Here is a 25,729-nt window from a genome sequence, read left to right as displayed (position 1 = left end):
AAGAAAAGACAATAGAAAAGTTCCAAAATCTCACTCCGTTCTCCTTTCTCCATAGTTTTCCCTCCATTCTCGATTAATCCCTATCAGATTTGTCATTAGCGTATGGATTTTCAAACTCATATTTGCATAACATAAAGTTAAAATAAACCCACGTAACCATATAGCATCAACTGCATCCATATCTCAACATTCTAAAAAGAAAAGAAAATCCAACTATACAAACCAAGTATTCATGTTCACGGGTCAGTCAGGTCAGGTCGGGCCAAGCTTTCCACTCAAAGCCAAACCCGTCTTCAGATTCATTGTAAAAAAACTCACTGGCTATATCCTGAAAAACGTTCGATACGTGAGGCAGATCGTCAGCACAAGAGTCGTTGTGTGAACCCGAGCCCACTTTAAAACTGTTGCTTCTTGTGGGATCACCTCCACCTCTTCCTCCACCACGACCAACCCCACTTTGCCTTGAGAAAGACGGTTTTGCCCCTCCATCGCTCACACCCTTGAGTGCTTGCTGAATGATGTGGTTTTGAGCCACCTGACCACCACTTTGAGAGGATGACTGTTGAAATATACCACTCGGGAACCGCTGATATCCAACCGGGATATTGATGCTGTTAATTTGCAAAGGCTGACTGAAGAAACACTAAGTGAACCCTGGGGCAGATTATAGATAATCTGGGGGTTAAGTAATGTTTCCCACGAGGATGAGGTCCAGCAGAGAAGGTTGTTCTTCAGGGGACCGCAAAACAGACACCGTAAGCTCGTCACTGAGAAGGGGGGGTTCCTCCTTGTGACCACCATCCGGCGTGAGAATCAGACTAGATTGCTCTGAATATAAGTGTATATTAAGAGATTGCTAAATAAGATTGAGATATCAGATGATGTCCTTACCATTCCAAGGTGTTGGAATATTTATAGCCGAATGTAGGTTTCCTAGAAGGTACAGCCGGCCGAATAGTATTCCTGTTCTACCAACAGTGGACTACGCACAGGCCATGCTGGTTGGTGGATAGGCTACGGCCAACAGTAACAAGGTCGGATGTACACTGTTCCTTTACTGCCGGCTACGCACTGTTCCGCCAACTGTAGGCTGCGCACGTCCCATTGTAAGGGTTGGTGAGTAGGCAGCGGCTAATAGTGACAAACAGTACTAGAGGGTGCTCCTCCTCGTACTGTTGTCGGTGAGCTGTCACCCTGTGATTGGTTCACGGGCTGTTCTGGTCAAATCGTCTGTTCTGCCCATACCTTAGTAGGTATAGTACGAAAGATCTTCCAGAAGCATACGGACTGGCTCATTTAGGCGGGAGTGTTCCCGCCTTGCTCATTCCTTCATGTGACTACTGAAGTAGCTAATGCCTTGTGCGTGTAGCCTTGCTGTTAGTGCGGGTAGCCTTCCCTGATGGCTTGTATCCGCAGCTGCGGGAACAGGCGGGGTACTTCACCATTGGGAGGCTTTCCCTGCAGGTACAGCTGGCGTACTGCGCGTAAGGTTCTCTGAGCATGGTGGGTCCTGCTGGAGCAGTTGCTCGTTGCGCAGACGTCCCTGTTCAAGGTGAGTCTTGCGGGTCCAACTGGGCTCTGCTGGGACCTACCTCTTCAAGTCCCCCCCAGTCCAATGTTCTTCTCATGAATTATTAATAAGTGAGGTGAACTTTTGGACTTAGCAAGGGGTTTTGAAAAGGGTTTAGTTTTTAGGTTTTCCGTGGTGATTCTTCCCGCGGTTTTCCTGATGTCACGCAGAAATTCCCGACTTTTCTGCTTGATATTTGGGTATGAAGCGGGTAGGTTTGTAACCTCCTCGCACGTCAGGAGCGTTGAGTCCCACTTGTGTGGATTCTCCATGGGGTTTTGGTAGTTTTCAACATATTGATCAATTATGCTAAAACCACCAATCCCATCATGGAGTTTCAAACAATATAGTTCTCGACGTTCCCGTCATGCGGGGATGTTATTCCTGCTTCCGCAAGCATGGCCCAGAAGATCCTTTTTGGTTTGAATTCCCTGCAGAGTGCTAAGTATGTGAAGGGTTTTGCCTTGACACTGTACCCGCACTCGTCTTACGGTTACTTTACTTCCAAGGTATTCCTGGCGTCAATTCCCTGCGGGTGCTCAGTATGTGAAGGGTTTTGCCTTGACACTGTACCCGCACCCGTCTTATGGTTACTTGGTTGCCAAGGTAAGGGGTATTTTCTCGCTTACTTTTGAATCTTTTTGAATTTTTTTGAAATTCGAAGAGTTGGTGAAAGGATAAGAACAGTCCAAACCTCTGAAACGTCGTGCGACGGTTTTTCTTCTGACTGTGTCAGGACGTGCAGGAAGTTATGGTGACGTGACAGTACCTGGTCATTCCAGACGCTTTTTCAGGCGCGTGGGCCGATTTTTCGGGCGCGTAGCCGCGAAATTAATGGTATGCGTCCTTTCAACAGCTGTTGCCAGCTTGCTTTTTGCCACGTGTCATAGTTTCATTGCACCTTCGATTTCTCTCTCCTCCGCATTAAATTCATCGCATTAATTGCGATTAGTATATAAAGGGGGAGAGGGTTCTTTGTAATTCACACTTTCACTTTTCTCTTCATCTTTAGAATGATTTCCGGTGAATACTCAACTTTTCAGTCGAGCCTTTTCTCGAAATCGTTTTCTTTCATCTGCAAGATGTCGTCTCGTGATCTTGAGTCTACAGCCGATGACAAGAGTACTGCTGGCGAGTGCCAGTGTGCTCTGCCTGTCGATCTGTATCAGTACGTCGTCAGGAAGTTCATGCTCGAGTCTCTCGAGCCTGAGTTTCCTGAACCCCATCAGACGGTGTACGATGCCCCCAGAGGCAAGATCGGGGTATATGCTGCATTCTTTGTTTATGGGAATCTTAGGTTCCCATTGACAAAGTTTGTATACCGTGTCCTGGAGAGGCACGGTGTGCACCTGACCGAGGTGCACCCGATGGCGATTGCCAAGATCCGGCACTTCGAGTGGGTGTGCCGGATTCTGGGCATTGAGCCCTATGTTGACCGCCTGATGACCTTTTACACTTGGAGGTGCATCCAGGGGTGGTATACGTTGATAACCCGAATTAAGGGTTTGAAGATTTGCGCAACCGAGCGCAGTCTTCGCTCGTGGAAGCGGGAGTTCTTCTACATCTCCGCTCGCGCCATCCCCCTTGCCATGAAATTCAAGAACGGGGAAGCTCTTCCCAGCCTTCACGCCTCCAACTACCAGGAGGCGGAATGGTTCTCGAAGATATCCCGGGTCCAATCTCCGGTTTACCGGTTTGCGGAGTCCGGGATGGTGATGCTCGGGATGAGCCGGGTGTGGAAGAAAGCGGATGCGCGAAAGATTCCGATCGTCCTCGAATACGGTTCGAACTCTGTTCCTTACGGTATGCCTTGTTTCTTTTTGTTGATTTAGAATCTCTTCTAACTTCTTTCCTGTTTATTTCAGAGGGGAACGACTTGCAGTCGCTCATGCACCCGCGGGAGGCTGACGGTCCCGCTCGGATGGGTACTCGCGCTCTAGACGAGAACGAGTTGCCCATCCTAGAACAAACGGCGGATCGGTTCGTGGAGGTCTATCCGCTAGGCCACGAGATCCTTAGCGCCCGGCGGCCAGGTAAGGCGCTATTCGACCCTCGACCCCTCAATGTTGAAACCTCTGCTGGAATTCCTCTAATCGTATGTTCTGATGAGGAATCCGCAGATGGTCCTCCATTGGTGCGGAAGAAGAAGGCTGCCGGCGGGAAGGGGAAGGAGAAGGTGGCCTCCACTGCCGATCCGGCGCCTCAGTCTGATTCGGAGACCGAGAGCGAAGAGGTGGCGGGGAATCCCGGTGGTGATAAGACCGCTCCGGAGGCTGCAACGATTGTCACCTCCGGAGAGCCCAGGATAACAACGGTGGCCGGCGTGAAGAGGCCGGCTCCATCGGGTTCATCCCCGCCCGTCCGCACTTTCAGGCTCAAGAAAACCCGTAAGTACAAACTTCCTTTGTCTTTTAACTTCATAGTTTTCCATCATTGATACTTATCTTCTTTGTGCAGGCGTGGATGTTGACGCATTCCAGGGTGGAGTGCAGAGGAGTACCTCTCCGCCAATGACGGTAGGCTTGGTCAGCCTACCTGAGGCGACGACCCAGGCGCCTGCGCCTGCTTCCGCTGGTTCAGTTGCTCACTCTGAGCAGACTGTTCCAGCTGTGATGACGTCACCGCCGGCTGTGAGTGCCATTTTTACCGCATCTTTCACCGAGCCGGCGGTTACGTTTGCTGCGGACTCCGCAGCGGCGACCGCGGCGGACTTCACCATGCCTCCTCCGTCATCGGCCTCGACGGCCGATCCTTCAGGTACGCATGGGGCTTCTCGCCAACCTCTGCCTCCTTCCCATCTACCTGACCTCTTGGACGGATTTCCCTTGGGTTCAGGTGACGGGTTTGGCGGCTATCGGCCTGTTATTGACCCTACAGGTGCGTAGGGTTCTTTTGGCCTAATTTATATATATATATATATATTTTTTTATCATCTTTTCCTAACTGCTTTTTGTTTTTTGCAGTGTCGGATTCCAATGAAGTGTATGTTCCACGATGGAACATCCGCCGATGAACAACCCTTCGCACACCTGTGGAGTGCGTGGAGTGGGCTCGTCACGCTGCTCCCAGTGGTGCGTTGGGGGAAGCCATGGCTAGCTACCAGGAGGGTAGGCTAAGCAATGAGCTTCGGGTTCTCCTGGCCCGGATGCAGCCGCGCGTCGAGCTGCTTTGTCGTGAAAAAGACAAGTTAAAAGCAGCTCGCATTCAGGAAGTAGCTCAGGCGCGGGCTGTCCGGGAGGAGAATAGGAGGCTCTCCGCCGCGGCTGCGGAGAAGGAGAAGGCGTTGAAGGCCCTTGAAGTTGAGGTTCAGGCCCGTCTCGAGGCTCGCTCCAAGGCTGCCCAAGCTGTTAATGAACAGCTTCGGCTGGCTAAGGAGACTGCTAGGAACGCAACTGAAAGGGCCACCAAGGCTGAAGCTGTTGCCGAGCCTCTACGCGTGGAGAATGAAGAGCTTAAAGCCAAATTAGAGGCTCTCCAGCAGGCTCATGATGCCTTGGCGATGGAGGACGCGAAGAAGCTCCAAGAGATCCTGGACCAGAGGGGCGTGCTTGACCACACTGAGCGGAAGCTAAAGGGCGTCGAAGAGGCTGCTGCAAAGGAAGTGTTGCTTGCCAACCTTAATAAAAGTGAAGCCGAACGCGCCTGTACCCAAGCTCAAGCCGCCCTCCAAGAAGCTCTGGTTGCCAAGGAATGGCTTCTTCGAGAAGCGTTGTCTCGGGTAAGCTTTTCATATCTTTACGCTTTCCTTTGTAAATAGAAAAGGTTCTGATACTTGTATTTTTTCTTTGTAGGTTGTGCATCGGGTCTTTTCAGAGACATCTTATGACGATGCTATGAGCGCAGCCCTCAACGCTTCTCATGAGGATGGGGAAAAGGCCGGTTTCCTGCTTGGTATAGGGTTCGTTGAGAAAGGCATCCCGCCTTCCAACTTCCCTTTGTACGATGTGAATACTGAAGCTGTTTATGACCAAGCAGTGAACCAGTATGCCGCCTTTCCGCATCCAGTGGTGGAGAAGGTGAACGAAGTCGCTGCTGCTGATGATGGGCTAGCTATCCTTAAAGCTTTCCTTGAACCACCACGCTCTACTGATGGAGCGGGTCCAAGTGGAAGTGGTCCTGAAGCTTGATTCTGAAGATCCCTTTCCACCATTAGCGTAGATTTTTTGCTTTTGTATAGCTATCTTTGTAATATTTGAATTTGATGAAATAAAGATTGTGTTAGTTCTTTGCCTTGTTTATTTTACGCGTGTTTTGATCTAACTTAGTAATTTCTTTAGTACTTAGATAAGTTAACTTTTTAACGTGGCAAATTATAAGTTTGTTTCGCTTCCTCTTTCATGATTGTGCGGGTATGACCGTCACTTACACTTAGTAGGATGGCTTAACTTTACTTATATCCGACCTGCGTGGAAGTTTTCCTCATCTTTTCCTTTGAAATTTTCTAAGTGTTCAGAATAAGTTAACCTTTGAACGTGGTAGATGATAGGTTGAAGTTTTGCTTCCTTGTTCGTGATTGTGCGGGTAAGACCGTCACTTGCACTTACAAGGATGGCTAAACTTTACTTACATCTGACCTGCGTGTAGGTTTTCCTTAAAACTTGAGATTTCTAGCGTTGTGTTTATGCGGGTTTTGCCGCCTTCCACACGTAACGACTTACTTCTTCACCCATTTATGCGGTGAATACCGGCACATCAGTGTGGGAAGTTCATAAGTATAAAGGTAAGGCTATCAACACATTGTGAAAGGAGAATCATTTCCATTAGAAGTGGCTCTAGGCCTTTTCTTTACAAGTTTGGAATTGATCTACATATAACATTTGCGTAATTGAGCTCCATTCCATGTTCTTGGGATGGGAGTGCCATCGAGCCTTTCGAGCATGTATGCGCCCTTTCCCAGGACCTCTTTGATAATGTATGGCCCTTCCCAGACCGGGGCCAGCTTTCCTGGGCGTTCTTGGTTCGAAGCCTCGTTGTTACGCAGTATGTAGTCTCCTACTTTGAAGTTGCAGAGTTTTACCCGCGTGTTGTAGTACTTTTGCATTTGTCGCTTGTAGTTCTCTTCACGCACTGCGGCTAAGTCTCTGCGTTCCTCGGTTAGCATAAGGTCCAACCGTCTTTCCGCATCATTGTCTTCTGGCTGAATCAAGACCCTTGGTGAGGGTAAACCAATTTCGACCGGGACCATGGCTTCAGTGCCATAAGTGAGGCTGAACGGGGTTTCTCCCGTACTGGCCTTCTTCAGCGTTCTGTTTGCCCAAAGGACGTGCGGAAGCTCGTCCACCCAGCCGGATCTGTGTTCCAAGAGTCTCTTCTTGATGCCTTCGACGATGCTCTTATTTGCTCTTTCCACCTCACCATTACCTTGCGGCTGTGCCACTGAGGTAAAGGTGTGGGTGATTTGAAGTTCTTTCAGCCACTGTTGTAGCTTCTTGTCAGCAAAGTTGGTGCCGTTATTGCTCACCAAATTCTGTGGAAGTCCAAAACGACAAATAATAAATTCCCAAATAAATTTTTTGATATGTTTTGCGGTTGTTTGGGCTAAGGGTTTTGCTTCTATCCACTTGGTGAAGTAGTCGATGGCTACCACTAGGAACTGAACATTTCCTGCTGCTGTAGGAAATGGGCCTGTCACATCGATGGCCCACTTCTGAAATGGTCATGAAGAAGTGACTGGAACAAGTTCATTCTTCGGGCGGTGCGTGTTGGGTGCGTAAAGCTGGCAAGACCTGCATTTTCTGATGTATGCCAGCGCATCCGTATGCATCCCCGGCCAAAAGTATCCCACGTTGTTTAGCTTAGCTACAACAGCGCGGGGACCTGCGTGTACTCCACAGATGCCTTCGTGTACTTCCCTTAGGAGGTAGTCAGCATCTTGGTTGTCCACGCATCATAAGAGTGGGCCAAGAAAGTTACGTCGGTAAAGGATGTCATCGATGAGTTGATAATTCAGTGCTTTACAGCGTAGTTTTCTTGCCTGTGTTTTTGACTCTGGTAGTGTACCTGCCGCAAGGTATTTTATTATTGGTGTCATCCATGTTTCTGTGCCGGTTTGGATGACACAAATTTCCTTGTGCGGGACCGAAGGTGTCTCGAGGAGTTCAATGCGGATGTCCTTTCCTAAGTGGGTGAAGGCTAACGATGCAAGCTTGCTTAACGCATCCGCAGATTTGTTTTCACTTCGCTTGACGTGTGACTTTGCAGTCGTTGAAATCGCGCATAAGGGATTTTGCTTGTGCGAGGTACAGGGCCATTGTGTCGTTCACGGCCGTGTACGTCCCGTTGATTTGATTGGCTACTAACATGGAATCCATGTGGGCTTCCAAGTTTTTCACTCCCATCTTACGCGCAATTCTCAGCCCAGCCAAGAATGCCTCATACTCGGCTTCGTTATTCGTACTTGGAAAATCCAGTCGAATAGCGTAAGTGTATTCTTGGCCTGCTGGGTTGGTTAGTTTCAGCCCTGCGCCTGAACCCTCGTTACTGGCTGCTCCATCAGTGTAGAGTCGCCAGACATCATTGATGTCTTGTGCTGGAGAGGGTTGAGCCTCTTCCTGACACTCTTTTTCCCGCGATGCAGGCACTTCCGCAATAAAGTCGGCCAAAACCTGGCCTTTTATGGCTGGTCTTGGCTTATACTTTATCGCGTACTCCCCCAACTCAATTGCCCATTTGGCTAGGCGTCCCGATAACTCGGGTTTGCCTAGAACGTTTGCAAGTTTGAAGTTGGAGAGAATGGTGATTGGGTGACCCTGGAAATATCGTCTTAACCTGCGTGAAGCGTGTATAAGTGCCAAGACTAATTTTTCGAGGGTAGAGTACCGGGTTTCTACGTCTGTTAGGATACGACTGACATAATAGATTGGCATCTGGATGCCTTTTCGCTCTACTAGCAGGACTGCCCCGGTTGCTCTATCTGTTGCGGAAAGGTATAGGATTAACTCCTCTCCTGCTTTTGGTGCTGTGAGCGTTGGGAGTTCGATCAAGCGTGACCGAATCTCCTGAAAAGCCGCTTCCGCTTCTGGTGTCCAGCGGAAGTGCGTTTTCTTTAAACAGTTTCTTAATGTTGACACGAAGGGAAACGACTTATCCGCGTGGTTTGCCAAAAAGCGATTAAGTGCCACTAGTCGTCCATTCAGTGTCTGAGCCTGTTTGATGGTGGTAGGTGATTCCATTTTGATTATGGCTTCGACCTTTTCAGGGTTCGCTCTGAAGCCATCTTTAGTGACGATGACCCCCAAGAACTTCCTTTCTTTCATTCCAAAGGCACACTTGCTCGGGTTGAGCTTCATGTTTATCTTCCTGAGCGTGTTGAAAGTTTCTTCGATGTCCTTCAACATCGCTTCTGGGTCAGGGCTTTTGATGACCAAGTCATCCATGTAGACTTCCAAGTTCCTCCCAATTTGGGCATGAAACTGGTTGTCCATCAGGCGTTGGTATGTGGACCCGGCATTCTTAAGTCCGAATGGCATCATTTGGTAACAAAATGTGCCATCGGGCGTCCGAAAAGCGGTTTTGACCTGATCATCAACGGCCATGTGGATTTGATGGTACCCCTTATACGCGTCCAGGAAGCATTTAAGGCGGAACGGTGCCAACGAGTCCACCTTAAGATCAATTTCGGGTAACGGATAACAATCTTTGGGGCATGCTTTGTTCAAGTCTTTGAAATCTATGCACATGCGCCATTGTTTGTTATTCTTCGGTACCATAACGGGATTTGCAACCCAAGTTTGATATCTACTAACGCGTACGATGCCTGCGTCAAGGAGTTCCTTGACTTGGGTTCTACACGCGTTAGTTTGTTCTGACCCCATTACTCTGCGCTTTTGTACGATCGGCGTAACAGCCGGATCGCATTTGAGCTTATGCTCTGCCTTACTTCGGGGTACACCAGTCATGTCAGCTGGTGTCCACGCGAAGATGTCAGTGTTTTTTTGTAATAAGCGCTTGAGTAAGGTGCGTGTGGGATCAACAATTGTTGGGCCAATGGAGACGGCCTGGTCAGGGTACTTGCCGTTGAAGGCCCATCTTTCTGGTTCGGTGATGGTTGGTTTAGCCATCTTTGGTTTGGGTTTAGATGAGACAGATGCGATGCATACCTGGGGAATGCCGGTGATCATCGCTACACCCTCAGCTGTTGGCCATCCCATCATGCCGTGGACTGAGGATACCACGGCGTTGAATCTTGCCATTCCGTCTCTCCCGAAGAGAATGTCGTATGTGTGGTGTGGCTTCCTCATCACGACAAAGTCCACATCTTCTGTGCGGGAGTGTTTCCCATCCGTAAGAGTGACGGGGAAAGATAGGATACCCAGGGGGGTGTTTGTGCTGCCATCAAACCCTTCCATCGAGGCGCAGATCGTTTCCAGGCGTTCCTTGTCTTCGTCATCTAGCTTGTCGAAGAACTGCCTGTACATCACCGTTGACGAGGCGCCGTTGTCAGCAAGAGTGCGAGAAGTGATGTAGTGCCCCAGCTGGCTTTTGATGACGATAGGGCCTTCTTTGCTGGGTCCTCCTGGCACTCGCGGGAAGCGCACCTCAGCTTCCTTCCACGCACATGGTTCTGTCGTTCGCCTTTTTCTTCCTCTGATCTTACCATGAACCATGTTGATGCTGATGTCAACGGGCTTTCGTCCGTTGCCTCGGTACCGGTTGTCGTTCCTTCCTCCCTTCTTGATTGATGCCACCAGGTGTGCCAGTCTTCCATCCTTGACGAATGCTTCAATAATATCCTTCAAGGATGTACACTCTTCCGTACCATGACCTTTTGTCCCGTGGAAGTCACAGGATTTGCTCTGATCCGCATTAGGTCGCTGCCGGATCATTGGAGCTTTTGGCCATGGTAGCTTTTCAGTGGCAAATATCTCCGTGACGCTTTTGGTGAGTGGCGTCCACCGGTGCTTTTGGCTTGAAGGGTGTGTGTGATTTCTTCCGCCAACAAGAGGGTGAGAGCTGGATGAGGTGTCAAAGTTTACCCTTGACTGCCAGATACCTAGCTTCCTCTTTTTGTTCTGCCGGGCGATCCGAACATTGTTCTCTCTTGTCCTCTGCGTGTAGAGGTGTGTACTCTGGGGAAGATCCCTTCCCAGTTGCTTCTCCGTCTCGGCAAAGCGCTTGGCCGCCGTCATGATGGCATCCCATGTTGATGGCATGCCATCCTTACCCGTCAATGTGCGGATAAGCTCTGGGTATTCGGCGCCTTGGATGAAAGCGGCGCGAACAAGATCTTCACTTATGTTGCCGAGACTTAGCTTTTTGGAGTTGAAGCGGGTGATGAAGTCTAGTAAAGATTCATCCTCCTCTCTAACGCAGTTGAGGATCGTCCACTGTTCTTCAGTATATTTCCTCTGCTGGCTGAAGTGCTGGCTGAACTTGTTCTGAAAGTCCGCCCAATCATATATGTGGTGGACCGGTAAACGATCGAACCATGCCCTGGCCGCTCCAACCAGAGTCATCTGGAACATATAACATCACGTGGGTTCCGTCCAGTTACTGACGGTTGCCCCCGCAATGAATCTGTTCAAGTGGTCGTCTGGGTCGGATAGACCATCATAAGTGCCAATGTTGGACATTTGTTTGGCACTTCTCGGGGCGATTGCTTCCGCAATGTCCCTTGCGAACTTTGACTTTCCTGCATTTGTAGCAGTTGGTCTAAAGGTTTTGGAGAAGTCACGCGGGTTTCTCTCCGCATTCGTTGGTTTAAAAGCTTCCCCAAAATTCCTTTTCGGTTGGAAGTCCGTTTCCTTACGCTTCCCTTTCGCCTTATGGCGAGGGTTTGCGTCGGTATCGGATTCTTCCCTCTCGTCGTCTGAGTACTCGCACTCACTGTTCATATTGAGATGTTGGCGAGTACTGCCGAATTCGTCAGCCTGTTGAACTGAACGCAAGCGTTCATCCAATTCAGCTTGGAACTCTCTCTGACGTGCTTCGGCCCACGCCTTCACTTGATCTAGTGTTTGGCGAGGGACCCTCGTTCGTTTTTCCAACTGGGCATCAGTGAACCCCAGTGGAATATTTACTGCACTTGCCCCGGCTTGGGTAGTCGGGGTAGTGTTCGTAAGATTTGTATAACCGCCGGTGTTCCCCCCAGTTGCTGGGGTTGTGGTTACCGGGGTTTCTTGGTCGATTACTGGCCTTGGGACCGGAGTAACGTTAACCATTTCTTCAGAAATTTTGAAAAAACTAATAATTAGTTCTAGCTTTTATGCACGGATGGCGCCAATGAAGAAACACTAAGTGAACCCTGGGGCAGATTATAGATAATCTGGGGGTTAAGTAATGTTTCCCACGAGGATGAGGTCCAGCAGAGAAGGTTGTTCTTCAGGGGACCTGCAAAACAGACACCGTAAGCTCGTCACTGAGAAGGGGGGGGTTCCTCCTTGTGACCACCCTCCGGCGTGAGAATCAGACTAGATTGCTCTGAATATAAGTGTATATTAAGAGATTGCTAGATAAGATTGAGATATCAGATGATGTCCTTACCATTCCAAGGTGTTGGAGTATTTATAGCCGAAGGTAGGTTTCCTAGAAGGTACAGCCGGCTGAATAGTATTCCTGTTCTACCAACAGTGGACTACGCACAGGCCATGCTGGTTGGTGGATAGGCTACGGCCAACAGTAACAAGGTCGGCTGTACACTGTTCCTTTACTGCCGGCTACGCACTGTTCCACCAACTGTAGGCTGCGCACGTCCCATTGTAAGGGTTGGTGAGTAGGCAGCGGCTAATAGTGACAAACAGTACTAGAGGGTGCTCCTCCTCGTACTGTTGTCGGTGAGCTGTCACCCTGTGATTGGTTCACGGGCTGTTCTGGTCAAATCGTCTGTTCTGCCCATACCTTAGTAGGTATAGTACGAAAGATCTTCCAGAAGCATACGGACTGGCTCATTTAGGCGGGAGTGTTCCCGCCTTGCTCATTCCTTCATGTGACTACTGAAGTAGCTAATGCCTTGTGCGTGTAGCCTTGCTGTTAGTGCGGGTAGCCTTCCCTGATGGCTTGTATCCGCAGCTGCGGGAACAGGCGGGGTACTTCACCATTGGGAGGCTTTCCCTGCAGGTACAGCTGGCGTACTGCGCGTAAGGTTCTCTGAGCATGGTGGGTCCTGCTGGAGCAGTTGGTCGTTGCGCAGACGTCCCTGTTCAAGGTGAGTCTTGCGGGTCCAACTGGGCTCTGCTGGGACCTACCTCTTCACTGACCTTGAATTGGAGATCGGTTCTGAACAGAGATATTAAAAGAAGAGTTTGAGTTCATGAAGATCAGTTTGAGTACACCAATGTTCCTCGGCTGCTGCCCACCTGAAAACTATGGCTCATCGAGCTGTTAACTCCCAGTGTAATCCAACAAGACCGCCAAGGGCATTTATGTCATTTGAGATTCCCCAACTACCTGACATCTGCTTCATCCCCTGCATCCTTTGCGTTTGCAATTTACTACACTCGTTTGTCTGGGAAACCTTTTCAAAGCCTCTGTAAAACATATAGAAAATGTTCATTTTGACATATGAAATAATGGTTTGAAAATTTAAACTTTGAATTCAAGATATAATGATATGAATCATTACCAATTGGGCCAATTTTAGTTTCTTAAGTGAAATCCATCAAGTCTTTCATGCTATAAACAACTTCAACAATCTAGCAAAAGTAATTGGATAAAAGTAAACAATATGAAATATGCCCAGCTTTTGGTACAAACAATATAAGTAACTGACTGGTATTTAATATTTTTACCTATAAGGACCTCACGCGCCTTTTAGTAAATCCCAAGTGGTTTATTGACTACAACTCCAAGCTCCTGGCTAGCTGCTTGCCACGAGCCTGAATGCCAAGAAACAACCAGTCATGAAATTAACATTAGAATGTCTCTAAACGGACAGCATTGAATTAACACTTAACACACATATTACCGCTTGTGTGCAAATCTTGCTGGGAAACGCCACCAGATCCACTTTCAGCAATAGTATACTATAATTTCTGAATAACTTCTAAGAACCGATTCACCTGAAATATACAAAAACTTGCTTTGTTAACATGCAAAAAGTGGCCGTTCTAATATATACTTATATTTAAGAAAGATAATATTTAACTGAGGAGCCACGAGTCTATGAGGAAGAAGCTCCTCGTGGCGGCGTGAACAGGATTCCCAGCTTAGTATCTAAAATTGTTTCAAAGGGTTAGTTTCAACTTCCAAATCAGTTATTATATCAGATTAAGATATACGATGATCAACCTTTAAACCAGGAGCGAAAACAACTTTAAACTGACCCTCATGAACCACACGTAGTTGCTCATAAACACTTTCTTGAACCACTTTACCATACTCTAGCATCATTATTCCATAAGAAAATCTGCATTCCCGAGGTAAATCCAGAAACCATAGCTCATCAATCACACCACTACCAAACTTAATTTCATTAAGTCAAGGTATTACTTAAAATGCCGCCTGTATCAAAATACACCAAAATAACAAAAGAGAATATTAATTATTGCATATCATAACCACATCTACAATTCAAAACTTTGAATAAAACTTGACATAAACTACATACCAAATCCTCTTCCAGATTTTGACCCACAGATGTTACACTATCATAAATCCTAAAGAAGTAACAAAGAGAACCATTCAATATATTACTGATTGTCCCATTTGGACTCTTCGACATGCTTTTCAAGGTAAACTCCTTCATCGGAGACTCATATGTAGATAACCCATTTTTATCAAGTTCTCTATAACCAGTGAATTGCTCTGTTTAATAAGATGATGAAATTTATATTTAGCATACCAGGAGTAAAGGTGGCAAACACCAATTGTAATGCTCACCAAATTACAACTTATATCACTCCTTCAATCAATCATTCACATTTCGTTTTATTAATTTTTCTAATATATCACCAAAAAAAAAGTCAGGAAATTTAATTAATGCTTCGACCTAATTTGTGCATATTTTAAACAAAATAAAGTATAGACGACTACAATTCTTACCAAACAAAATTCATCAGCCTTCTCTAGAAGAAATCAAAAACTAATGTAGTTTACAGTTCATGAACAGGATTTCATTCGGCCATTTTCTCAAACACCTAATCAGCGAGTAAAACTACAAAAATCTGTTCAACGAAATTGTTTGGATCAGCCAACATGAATTCTAGATAATTGAGTCGCTCATTATAGGAACAAAATCCAATTTAGGGAGGAATCGAGAAAAAACCGAAACTGAAACAAAACAAACAATAATCAAGCCAAAAAACCAAAATTGTTGGCAATCTTAAATGAAAAGTTAGTAGTTTAGGGTTTTGAAACTGATGAGGAACGCCTATTGAGAAACGGCGATTTGTGCACCTGTCATTCTCCTCCTAGGTTGTCCAACTAAACCTAATCTTACAAGTCATCCACTTTCCTTCTTATAATTTTCACATAATTAATCAATTAATTTTAATCTTAATGCTAATCTTCTTACTGTACTATTAAAGCAAAACAAGATATCCACATAACCTTCAAATAGGATGTCCACATAAGCTTACAAGATTTCCATCTCTATAATTGCCACATAATTCACTAATTAATATTTTCTAGAATCATAACCTCACTAATTAATATTTTCTAGAATCATAATCAACTATTTCCTTTCAAATTATTTAAAAACCGATTTTGACTACAATTAATTATTTATAACTAATTTTTGCTACCTTTTTTAGTATGACTATTACTTTAGCAATTCAATGGTTTGTATATTTATACAGTTTCTCATTCACACCATTTATACATATTTTTCCTACATCTTGTGGTTTTTGTAACATCCTAAAATTTATAATGTTGAATAAAGAAAGTTACGTTTAGTGATTTCGCGTTATTAATTAATTAATATCGAGTAAAGAACGGATCATGGACTTAGATTAATTGAGATGGGTTAAATGAGAATGGGCCTTAGGTCCATGGGCTTTAAGGGATATAAATATCCCCTAAACCAAGCTAAAACCCTAAACCCTCATTTCATTTCCATCTTATTCTCTAACACACTCCAAACACACACACACACACCATATTTCGGCCGAGAGAGAGAGAGACGTCCAAGACCAAAATCGAGCCAACCATTATTAGATCTTCTATATACGAGATTACCAAGCAAACCGCGACCACACCGAACGTATAAAAGGTATGTTCTTGACCTTTAAAGTTTACGTTTTATTGAACGTTTAGCCTTTTGAATGTCCTTAAGCTTAAAGATCCAAGCTTTATAGTATATACGGGATATATATACGACCGAAAATGGTTAGGGAACGTTAGTGGGTGATGTCGAACCATAACAAGGGTATTAAAATCGCCAAAATGCTTGATAAAAACCAAACCGTAGCTGAACTGGGCAACTTCGCCTGCGAACTGGGCAACTTCGCCTGCAAAAGCTTAACTTCGCCTTCAAAGCTTAACTTCGCCTAACTGGTAACTTCGCCTAAGGCCAAGTTCGCCTAATTGATAACTTCGCCTAAGGCCAAGTTCGCCTAATTGATAACTTCGCCTACGGCCAAGTTCGCCTAACTGATAACTTCGCCTAAAGCTAAGTTCGCTTAAGGTTTAACTTCGCCTAAAGTTAAGTTCGCTTAGAAAATAAATTAAAAACCTAATGAAAAATGTGTTAAGACAGTTAATGGAAATAAATTTTTTCCAAGCTGACCTGGCAGCTCGACCCCAGCCAGGGGCTCTGCCCCTTGGACCATGCTAGGGGCTGCCGTCCCTAGACCCCGCTTCCAGGGGCGCTGCCCCCGGACCCCCGTTCGTTGTGGGTCATATAAAGATAGAAATACAACATGAGTAGTAGTAGTTAATTGATACGTGTAAATATTATACAGTTAGCCATGCACAGCTCAAGAAGGGAATAACTATTAACGGAGAGCGTAACAGGATTCAGGTGAGTTTCTAGCCCCATTTATGTGTTATGTTTTCGGGGCTGTGTGCATACTCAATATGTTTGTTAATACGCTTATCCTAAGAGATAAGTGTATGCCTTATGTGGATAATGTGAAATGTATGAATGATTGCTTGATGGTACGTGAACGATCTTCGGATATTGCACGTACTGTCAGGTTGTAACGCTATGTATAAGATAAGTATGATATGTATGCTTATGTGTATTAAAGTGATAAAGTTAATAAAAGAAGGAAATGATGGTTGTATGGTTACGAAAAGGGTACCGAGCCCTAATAATACTCGAGGTATGATGTATGGTTGTATGGTAACGAAGAGGGAATCGAACCCTACTAATATTCGAGAACTAGGGAACCGAACCCTACTAATATTCGAGGAAAGAGGGTACCGAGCCCTAATAATACTCGAGGAAGGAGGGTACCGAGCCCTAATAATACTCGAGGAATGTAGGGCGTAATGCTCTTTATAACGTAAGATATGAAAGTAAGTTAATACAAAAGAAAGTATGAAAGTATGAATGAAAGAATATAAGTTTATGTGTATTGTATAGTGTATGATTAACTAGAACTCACTCAGCGTAGCTGACTTTTAGTATGCACGCAGGTGAGTAGGATGAGGCAGCTCGCTTGAGGAGACACGTGACACTGAATAAGAGGCTGGCATCGGAAGACTCAAGACGTTTAAGTTTAATGTTTCGTTTATTTGGAAAGACAAAATGATGTTTTAAGACAAGACGTGTTTTGTTATGAAATGTTTTATGAAAGCTTTTATATTCCGCGAAAGTTTTAATTAACTCTGATATTTAGAACTGTGTTTATGAGTAAATCCAACACGAAAGTAGGGCTACCGGTAACGGGGCCTTACAGTTTTGCAAAAAACAATGTAAAGAATTCTTAGGATAGCTACACACACACACACATATATATATATATATATATGACGTTTGAATTTTTTTCCATCCGTGTGTAACACAGGCCACTATCCTAGTTTTTGATTTATTATAATAGATAGAAATTCTATGGATGAATGGTATTTTAGGAAAATAGTCAATAGAAGCAATAAAAATATGCCATTTGTTTAAAAATCTTATTGTTTTAATAGTATAGGAAGATTGTTATAGAGTAAGTGCTTTATTTCACTAAATGAAAATTCAAGTAAAGTTAAAACATAAGGTGGTTACGATTTATAAATAATTAAAGAAAATTGAATTGAAGGAATAATTATTGCATTCATTTAAATTGAAATGGAAATGAACTAAAATTGCCGGTTCACCATAAAAAATTTTGACTATCTTATGAAACTGATTAATAATTGTCATTATTAGCTTTAAAACACATGTTTTCTTTAGACCCCTTTTAAATACCGACTTATCCTCTTTTTCGAGATGCTTCCCTGCACCAGACCGTTTTCATTTTGTATTTAGCCCCCCCCCCCCATCGTTATTCGAATCATTTATTAGTTAAGGTATTTAAATCATCCATTTACTTGTCTCTTTTATTATGAATTAAAACCATAAGTTTATTGTTTTCCAATAGTATGCCACGAAAAAAAATCAAATTTTGGTCATTTGGTTTTGGATCAGTTATGGGGTTTGAATGAAGATGACGGCTTGTTTCATTTATATTGTATTAGTGTTGTTTTCAAATTCTAAATCACTTTTCTTTTTTATTAACTATTTATGAAATATATTATTTATAATGTAATAAGATATTATTTTACTATTAGTTATATTAATAAAATATAATCAATGCTTTTAAAGTCGGACCTGTTCGGCCGGTCCGACCGGTTGAACCGGGATTCGGTCATCTGACCGGTCCGGTTTGATACAGTTCACTCGCTTCCCAAAAACCGGTCGGTCCTAACCGGTTCACCGGTCTGTCTGCACAACCGGACCGGTTCAACCGGTAGGACCGGTGAACTGGACCGGTTCAGCCAGTTTATTGTGGAATTTTTATATATTTTTCATTTAAAATTTTTTTTTCATAATTTATGAGTTTGGCCAGTCCGACCGGTGAACCGGGAACCCGACCGGTTCAGTGTCCGATCCGGTTATGAAAACATTGAATATAATTAATCATTCTTTCAGAATTATGATTACTAAGAAACTGATCTAATTATATATATAATAGATTTTATCCCCCGTATTACGGGGGTTGTTTTACATTATTCGTTTTTATATATATATATATATATATATATATATTTGGATTTTAATTTTATTTATTGTAAGAAAGTTAATAATTAATATACTTGAGGTTTGATGATAAAATGGGTTCACAAATAAATAATATGTTATAATCCGGCTTAAAAGCTATCTAGGTTTGTTGATACCCATTGTCACACCCCGACTTAGGGCCTGGGTGCGACGCCCGTTAGTTGGTATATGTTTTGAAAATATATCAGAGTTGCGGGTTATTAGCGGAAGTTTTTAAAATATGTTATTCATTTATAAAATGTCGGGTTAGAATACCCGTTTGGATATTGTAAAATATCAGCGAAAGTCTTTTCAGATAAAATATTATTATATTGAAATCTCGAGAATTGAACACCCATTTTAATATTCCAAATATCTGCCTTTTTGAAAATATAATTCTTTAATAACATTCTGAATAAATATCTGAGCCATCAGATCACCTCTAATGACTATATCTCCAATCTTCTATCAGTCCTGCATGTCAGTTCTATTCTTTTACAGTTTCCCTGAAATGTGGGGGAAAAAAATACGTCAGCACACAGCCGGTGAATGACACTGACTCAATAATACCAGTGTGTAAATCAATAATAATACCTTTGTGACAATACTCATTAGGCACCCAACTCAATTGGGTTACAATTACCCTAAGTACATGTACAATTAATCATATACATAATATCATTTCTCTGATCAGTCCTGTAGACTACCAGATGCATGTTTGATGATATGCATGGCCTTGGGGAACTCCGAGTCACCATGTATGTATGGATCCAGACACATGTATACTCTTAATTTGAGTATGCCCGTTTCTTATTATTGCAACACAAAGTTTTAAGGATTCGTAAATCCTATGTAAAAAATTCAGACTCTAAAAGAGTTGTAAAAATTTAGGGCGTATTCACCTTATATGACTGTAAATCAGTTTCTGACACTGATTCCTGTATATTGATCAGTTTCGGTTACTGACCCCTGTCTGTAAATCAGTTTCTGTTACTGATTCCTGTTTCTGTTTTCAGCTTTCAGATTGATTGATTGGCTGTTATCTCGGGCCTATAGTACGAGTATAACATTTGTATAAATATCTAGATCTACACCCTGTAGTCTGTTTTGTATAGCTGTAACCTTGATGATTTATTTGTTTGTATAAAACATGTGGACCTTTAGTCCTTTTGTTTGTTTATCAGGTTTCTTCTTTAGGAAGAAACATTTATACCAGGTTTCTTCTTCAAGAAGAAACATTACTTTAACTATAACCTGTGTGAATGAATAGTATTTTTCTTAATCATTAAGAAATACTATTTAACTATAACCTTTGCATGAGAATGATTACGTTTCTTAATCGTGAAGAAACAATAATTTAACTATAATCCTTGCTTCTGAAAAGTTATATTATGCTTATCAGTAATCAAGGTTCGGGCTATATCCCCGACTATGGTCTAAGCTATTATAATAATGAAATAATATTAAACAGAACCCCTACCTCACGCGGGTATTTGTAGTTATATGCCTATGACTAATCGAGCGGCACTCTCTACTCTATATCACGTAACAGAGCTTACACCGTCAGAGCTTCGGAGTTTGGCATGCCTTTCGAGGTTGGCACGCTTTTCGAGGCCGGCACGCAAAACGATGCAAAAAGTGAAGTGGTTGGTGTGAGTTGGAATGTGCCGAACATCCTTCTATTTATAGCTGAAATCGTGCATCTTCGCGTATCGCGAAGCTGCTTCGCGTATTGCGAAGGTGCACTAGTTTCGCTGAGTCATCGGTAGGGTTGCCACGTGTCACCAGGTGCTGCCACGCGTCTCCACGTGTCACGAATGCAGAAATGCCACTTCGCGTATCGCGAAGATGCCTTGATCCGCAACTTCGCGTATTGCGAAGATGCTTCAAAGTCGGTCCAAGTATTTTGTCTTTCGCGAAGATGTTGAGGCTTGATCCTTCGCGTATCGCGAAGAACGAAATTTTCATATTTTCATTTCCAGTCCTTGTACTTGTCCAAAAATACTAAAGCGGGCCTTATGTGGCTCGTGGCGATGCGAACGTGCGAAGTGCAAAGTCAAAACACCACATTACGCCCATCGCCCGAGTCCGTGTCCGTGCGCGTCGGGTGCGTCGCACCCTCCGCTAGGACTATGGAGAGTGGTTAGCCACATTAAAACATTTCTATGGAAACTTGCTTCCTTATAAAGAGCTTCCATTTCTTTTCTTGTTTCCATGTGGGATGAAACTTTTCTTCCTTATTTATACCCATATGGAATGATTCCATTTTCTTCCATCTTTCCATGTGAGATGGATTTTTTTTTCTTATTTCCTTAAGATAAGATGCTTTCTTTTTCTTATCTTATTTTTCCCATTACTTGTCTTTGTAATTATTTTTAAATCCTTTAACTTTCAAAGTTGACATATTTGGTCCAAAATAAATATGGGTTTTTCCTAGATGTTACACCCATTACCCGTTTATTTGAACTAAAATTGCCGGTTCACCATAAAAAGTTTTGTCTATCTTATTAAACTGATTAATAATTGTCATTATTAGCCTTAAAACACATGTTTTCTTTAGACCATTTTAAATACCGACTTATCATCTTTTTCGAGATGCTTCCCTTCACCCAACCGTTTTCATTTTGTATTTAGCCCCCCCCCCCCCCAATCGTAATTCGAATCATTTATCAGTTAAGGTATTTAAACCATCAATTTACTTGTCTCTTTATTATGAATCAAAACCACAAGTTTATTGTTTTCCAATAGTATGTCACGAAAAAAAAATCAAATTTGGGTCATTCGGTTTTGAATCAGTTATGGGGTTTGAATGAAGATGACGGCTTGTTACTTTTATATTGTATTAGTATTGTTTTCAAATTCTTAATCACTTTTCTTTTTTATTAACTATTTATGAAATACGTTATTTATAGTGTAATAAAATATGATTTTGCTAATAGTTATGTTATTAATATAATCAATGTTTTTAAAGCTGGACCAGTTCGGCCGGTCCGACCGGTTGAACCGGGATTCGGTCATCCGACCGGTCCGGCTCGATACAGTTCACTCGCTTACCAAAAACCAGCCGGTCCGAACTGGTTCACTAGTCTGTCTGTAAAACCTGACTCGTTCAACCGGTAGGACCGGTGAACCAGACCGGTTCAGCCGGTTTATTATGGAATTTTTATATATTTTTCATTTAAAATTTTTTTTCATAATTTTTGAGTTCGGCCGGTCCGACCGGTTCAGTGTCCGATCCAGTTATGAAAACATTGAATATAATTAATCATTCCTTCAAAATTATGGTTACTTAGAAACTAATCTAATTATATATATTTAAAAAAAATTTCATAATTTTTTAGTTCGGCCGGTCCGACTGGTGAACCGGTAACCCGACCGGTTCAGTGTCCGATCCTGTTATGAAAACATTGAATATAATTAATCATTCTTTCAAAATTATGATTACTTAGAAACTGATCTAATTATATATATACTAGATTTTATCCCCCGTATTATGGGGGTTGTTTTACATTATTCGTTTTTAATATATATATATATATATATATATTTGAATTTTAATTTTATTTATTGTAAGAAAGTTAATAATTAATATATACTTGAGGTTTGATGATAAAATGGGTTCACAAATAAATGATATATTATAATCCGGCTTAAAAGCTATCTAGGTTTGGTGATACACATTACCCGTTTATTTGAACTAAAATTGCCGATTCACCATAAAAAGTTTTGACTATCTTATTAAACTGATTAATAATTGTCTTTATTAGCCTTAAAACACATGTTTTTGTTTGGACCCTTTTAAATACCGACTTATCCTCCTTTTCGAAATGCTTCCCTTCACCCAACCGTTTTTATTTTGTATTTACCCCCCCCCCCCGGCCATTGTTATTCGAATCATTTATCACATAAGGTATTTAAACCATCAATTTACTTGTCTATTTATTATGAATCAAAACCATAAGTTTATTGTTTTCCAATAGTGTGCCACGAAAAAAAAATCAAATTTTGGTCATTCGGTTTTGAATCAGTTATGGGGTTTGAATGAAGATGAGGGCTTGTTTCTTTTATATTGTAATAGTATTGTTTTCAAATTCTTAATCACTTTTCTTTTTTATTAACTATTTATGAAATATATTATTTATAGTGTAATAAGATATGATTTTAGTAATAGTTATATTAATAATATAGTCAATGTTTTTAAAAGCCGGACCGGTTCGGCCGGTCCGATCAGTTGAACCGGGATTCGGTCATCCGACCGGTCCGGTTCGTTACAGTTCACTCGCTTCCCAAAAACCGGCCAGTCCAAACCGGTTCACCGGTCTGTCTGCAAAACCGGACCGGTTCAACCGGTTTATTATGAAATTTTTATATATTTTTCATTAAATTGTTTTTTTCATATTTTTGAGTTCGGCCGGTCCGACCGGTGAACCGGGGACCCGACCGGTTCAGTGTCCGATACGGTTATGAAAACATTGAATATAATTAATCATTCTTTCAAAATTATGATTACTTATAAACTGATCTAATTATATATATACTAGATTTTATCCCCCGTATTACGGGGGTTGTTTTACATTCTTCGTTTTAATATATATATATATATATATATATATATAGATATTTATTTGAATTTTAATTTCATTTATTGTAAGAAAGTTAATAATAATATAGTTGAGGTTTGATGATAAAATGGGTTCACAAATAAATGATATGTTATAATCAGGCTTAAAAGCTATCTAGGTTTGGTGATACCCATTACCCGCTTATTTTTTTTATTATAAAATTGTTTCTTAATTATAAATAATATCTTTTTTTTAATTAAATAGGATATTAATTTTTAATATATCCCTATTTTATAGGATTTTCATATCAAATATTTGATGAGATTAATTTTTAATATAATGAGATGTTATAACCCGTTTAAGAGCTATCTGAGTTTGATGAGACCTTTACGCGTGAATTTGGGTCAAATGCGTGAGAAACCTTCGTTTACAAATAAAGCAATCTGATGGCTTCAGATAATGGTTATTTTACATTTTTCGTTTTTTAATATTTATTTTTTGGATTTTAATTTTTTTTATTGTAAGAAAGTTAATAATATACTTAGGGTTTGATGATGAAGGGGTTTCATAAATAAATGATATGTTATAACCCGTTTAAAAGCTATCTGGATTTGGTGACCCATGACCCGTTTATGTCTTTTAGTATAAAATTGTTTATCCCTATTAAATTTTTATTATAAATAATATTTTTTTTAATTGGATATTAAATTTTAGTATATCCCTATTTTATAGGATTTTTATATCAAATAATTGGTAAGATTAATTTTTAATTTATTGAGATTTTATAACCCATTTAAGAGCTATCTGGTTTTGGTAAGACTCATACCCATGAATTTGGGTTAAATCAATGAGAGACCTCTATTTAAAAATCAAGCATTCTGGTGACTTTCATAAAAGGGGGGAGCAACCACATTACGACATGTAGGATTTTAAAGGTTTCATTTATATATATTATAGATAGATTATAGATATATATATGTAAATCTATCTGTTCATATTAATACAAATTTTTATATATCTTTAAATAAATAAACATATATGTTTACTTGACAATTTTATTAATTTCTACCTGTGTAGTACATGAGTTAATAACCTAATAAGCTTATACAGTTGAACACAAAGTTTAAAGTCAAAATGTATCACCTTTTCTGACATTTTCCAAACATATTTGAGCACATTGCTTTAAATTTTATTAAACGAATTTAATTAAAACATCATGTTTATAACCCGTTTGTAATAACCCAAAAATAGTTTGGTTTATAACAGAAGAGTGTAGTTGTAAAACAACAGTTTACTTTATATTTTTTTTAATTTCTTTGACCGCATGCAAATATTTGATAATTATCTTGCTAGTAATTAATAAAGAAAAATCTCTATTGAGTTGGATTAATACTTGAGAGTGCCACTTTGTTTAATTAAATAACCTTCGGTATTTAAAAACATATGAATATATAACAACCATCCAACTTTAGGCTATTTTAATTTCCTTATTATAAAAAAGACAGTCTTTCCTTCTTGTTGAAACTTGAAACCCACATGAAATTATACATTGAAGCTTCTTTGTAAGTGCTTATGATCCGTGTCATCAACGCCTTAACCATTACATATAAAGTTTTCACCAATACTAATATGGCATGAACTAGTCAATATACATAATACATGTATATATAACGTACAATCAAAATTAATTTATCTCAATGTACCGCGTGACAAAGGTGTATCTATAAACCAATTAAAACAATGCGTCCAACATTATAAAATTACAAGTTGTTCGGATCTGGGACATAGATGATATGTTCGAGTATTGATTACAGGACGTAGAAATCGTTAGAAATATGTCTAAAACCACTTGTGATTCAATGAGCGTATATATTGATTAACATTGCCCTAAAATACACAGGTTGCATTATGTTTGTACGCGTCCACGTAAAATTACTTTTTTATATCAACCGATAATTTTTATGTGTACATGCTGTGTTTGTGTGTTTATAAACTATCAAATTTGAATAAAAACTAAACCATTCTTCATATCTACTCCATATCTACGATTGTTATATTTAAAACAATGATGGTTTGATGAGTTATGTTTTACGCTTGCCTCCAAATTGATTGTTTCAATAATTATACAAAAAAGGACAAGTCAAAATATATATGGTCATACACTCATACAAGATTATTATGAAAAAAAAAAAAAAACCTTTAAAAACTATTTAACAATCTGTCATGACTTATAAAGAACTTTCAATGTATAACTAATGTTTACATGTGACAATAAGAGCATTCTTAGCCCGTTTCCTAAAAATATGTGAGAAGGATTTGTAAATTATATGGTATGATTATGAGTGGTTGTGAGTAAAGAATTTAAATTTAGGGTTTCACCGTTCAGTATAATTTTTTAATATTTTCTAAAAGTGGTTGAGAGTGAATGAAAGATAAAAGATAATGATAAAGGTATAAAAAATATTATTTAATTAAACAAGAGAGAGAGAA

The 25,729-nt window shown here is 41.3% G+C and overlaps 1 pseudogene; it reads right to left on the bottom strand.

Annotated features, from left to right (window-relative positions):
- Positions 1-247: 247 nt before the first annotated feature.
- On the bottom strand, positions 248-14,252 carry LOC143551634 (putative transcriptional regulator SLK2; annotated as a pseudogene).
- Positions 14,253-25,729: the final 11,477 nt, after the last annotated feature.

Source organism: Bidens hawaiensis, unplaced genomic scaffold (assembly GCF_021521415.1).
Source record: "Bidens hawaiensis isolate Kalapana, Puna unplaced genomic scaffold, B.hawaiensis_p1.1 tig00016475_1, whole genome shotgun sequence".
In the NCBI taxonomy this organism is placed as follows: domain Eukaryota; kingdom Viridiplantae; phylum Streptophyta; class Magnoliopsida; order Asterales; family Asteraceae; genus Bidens; species Bidens hawaiensis.
Note: the sequence above shows the minus strand (reverse complement) of the source record. Positions and strands in the feature narration are given on the sequence as shown.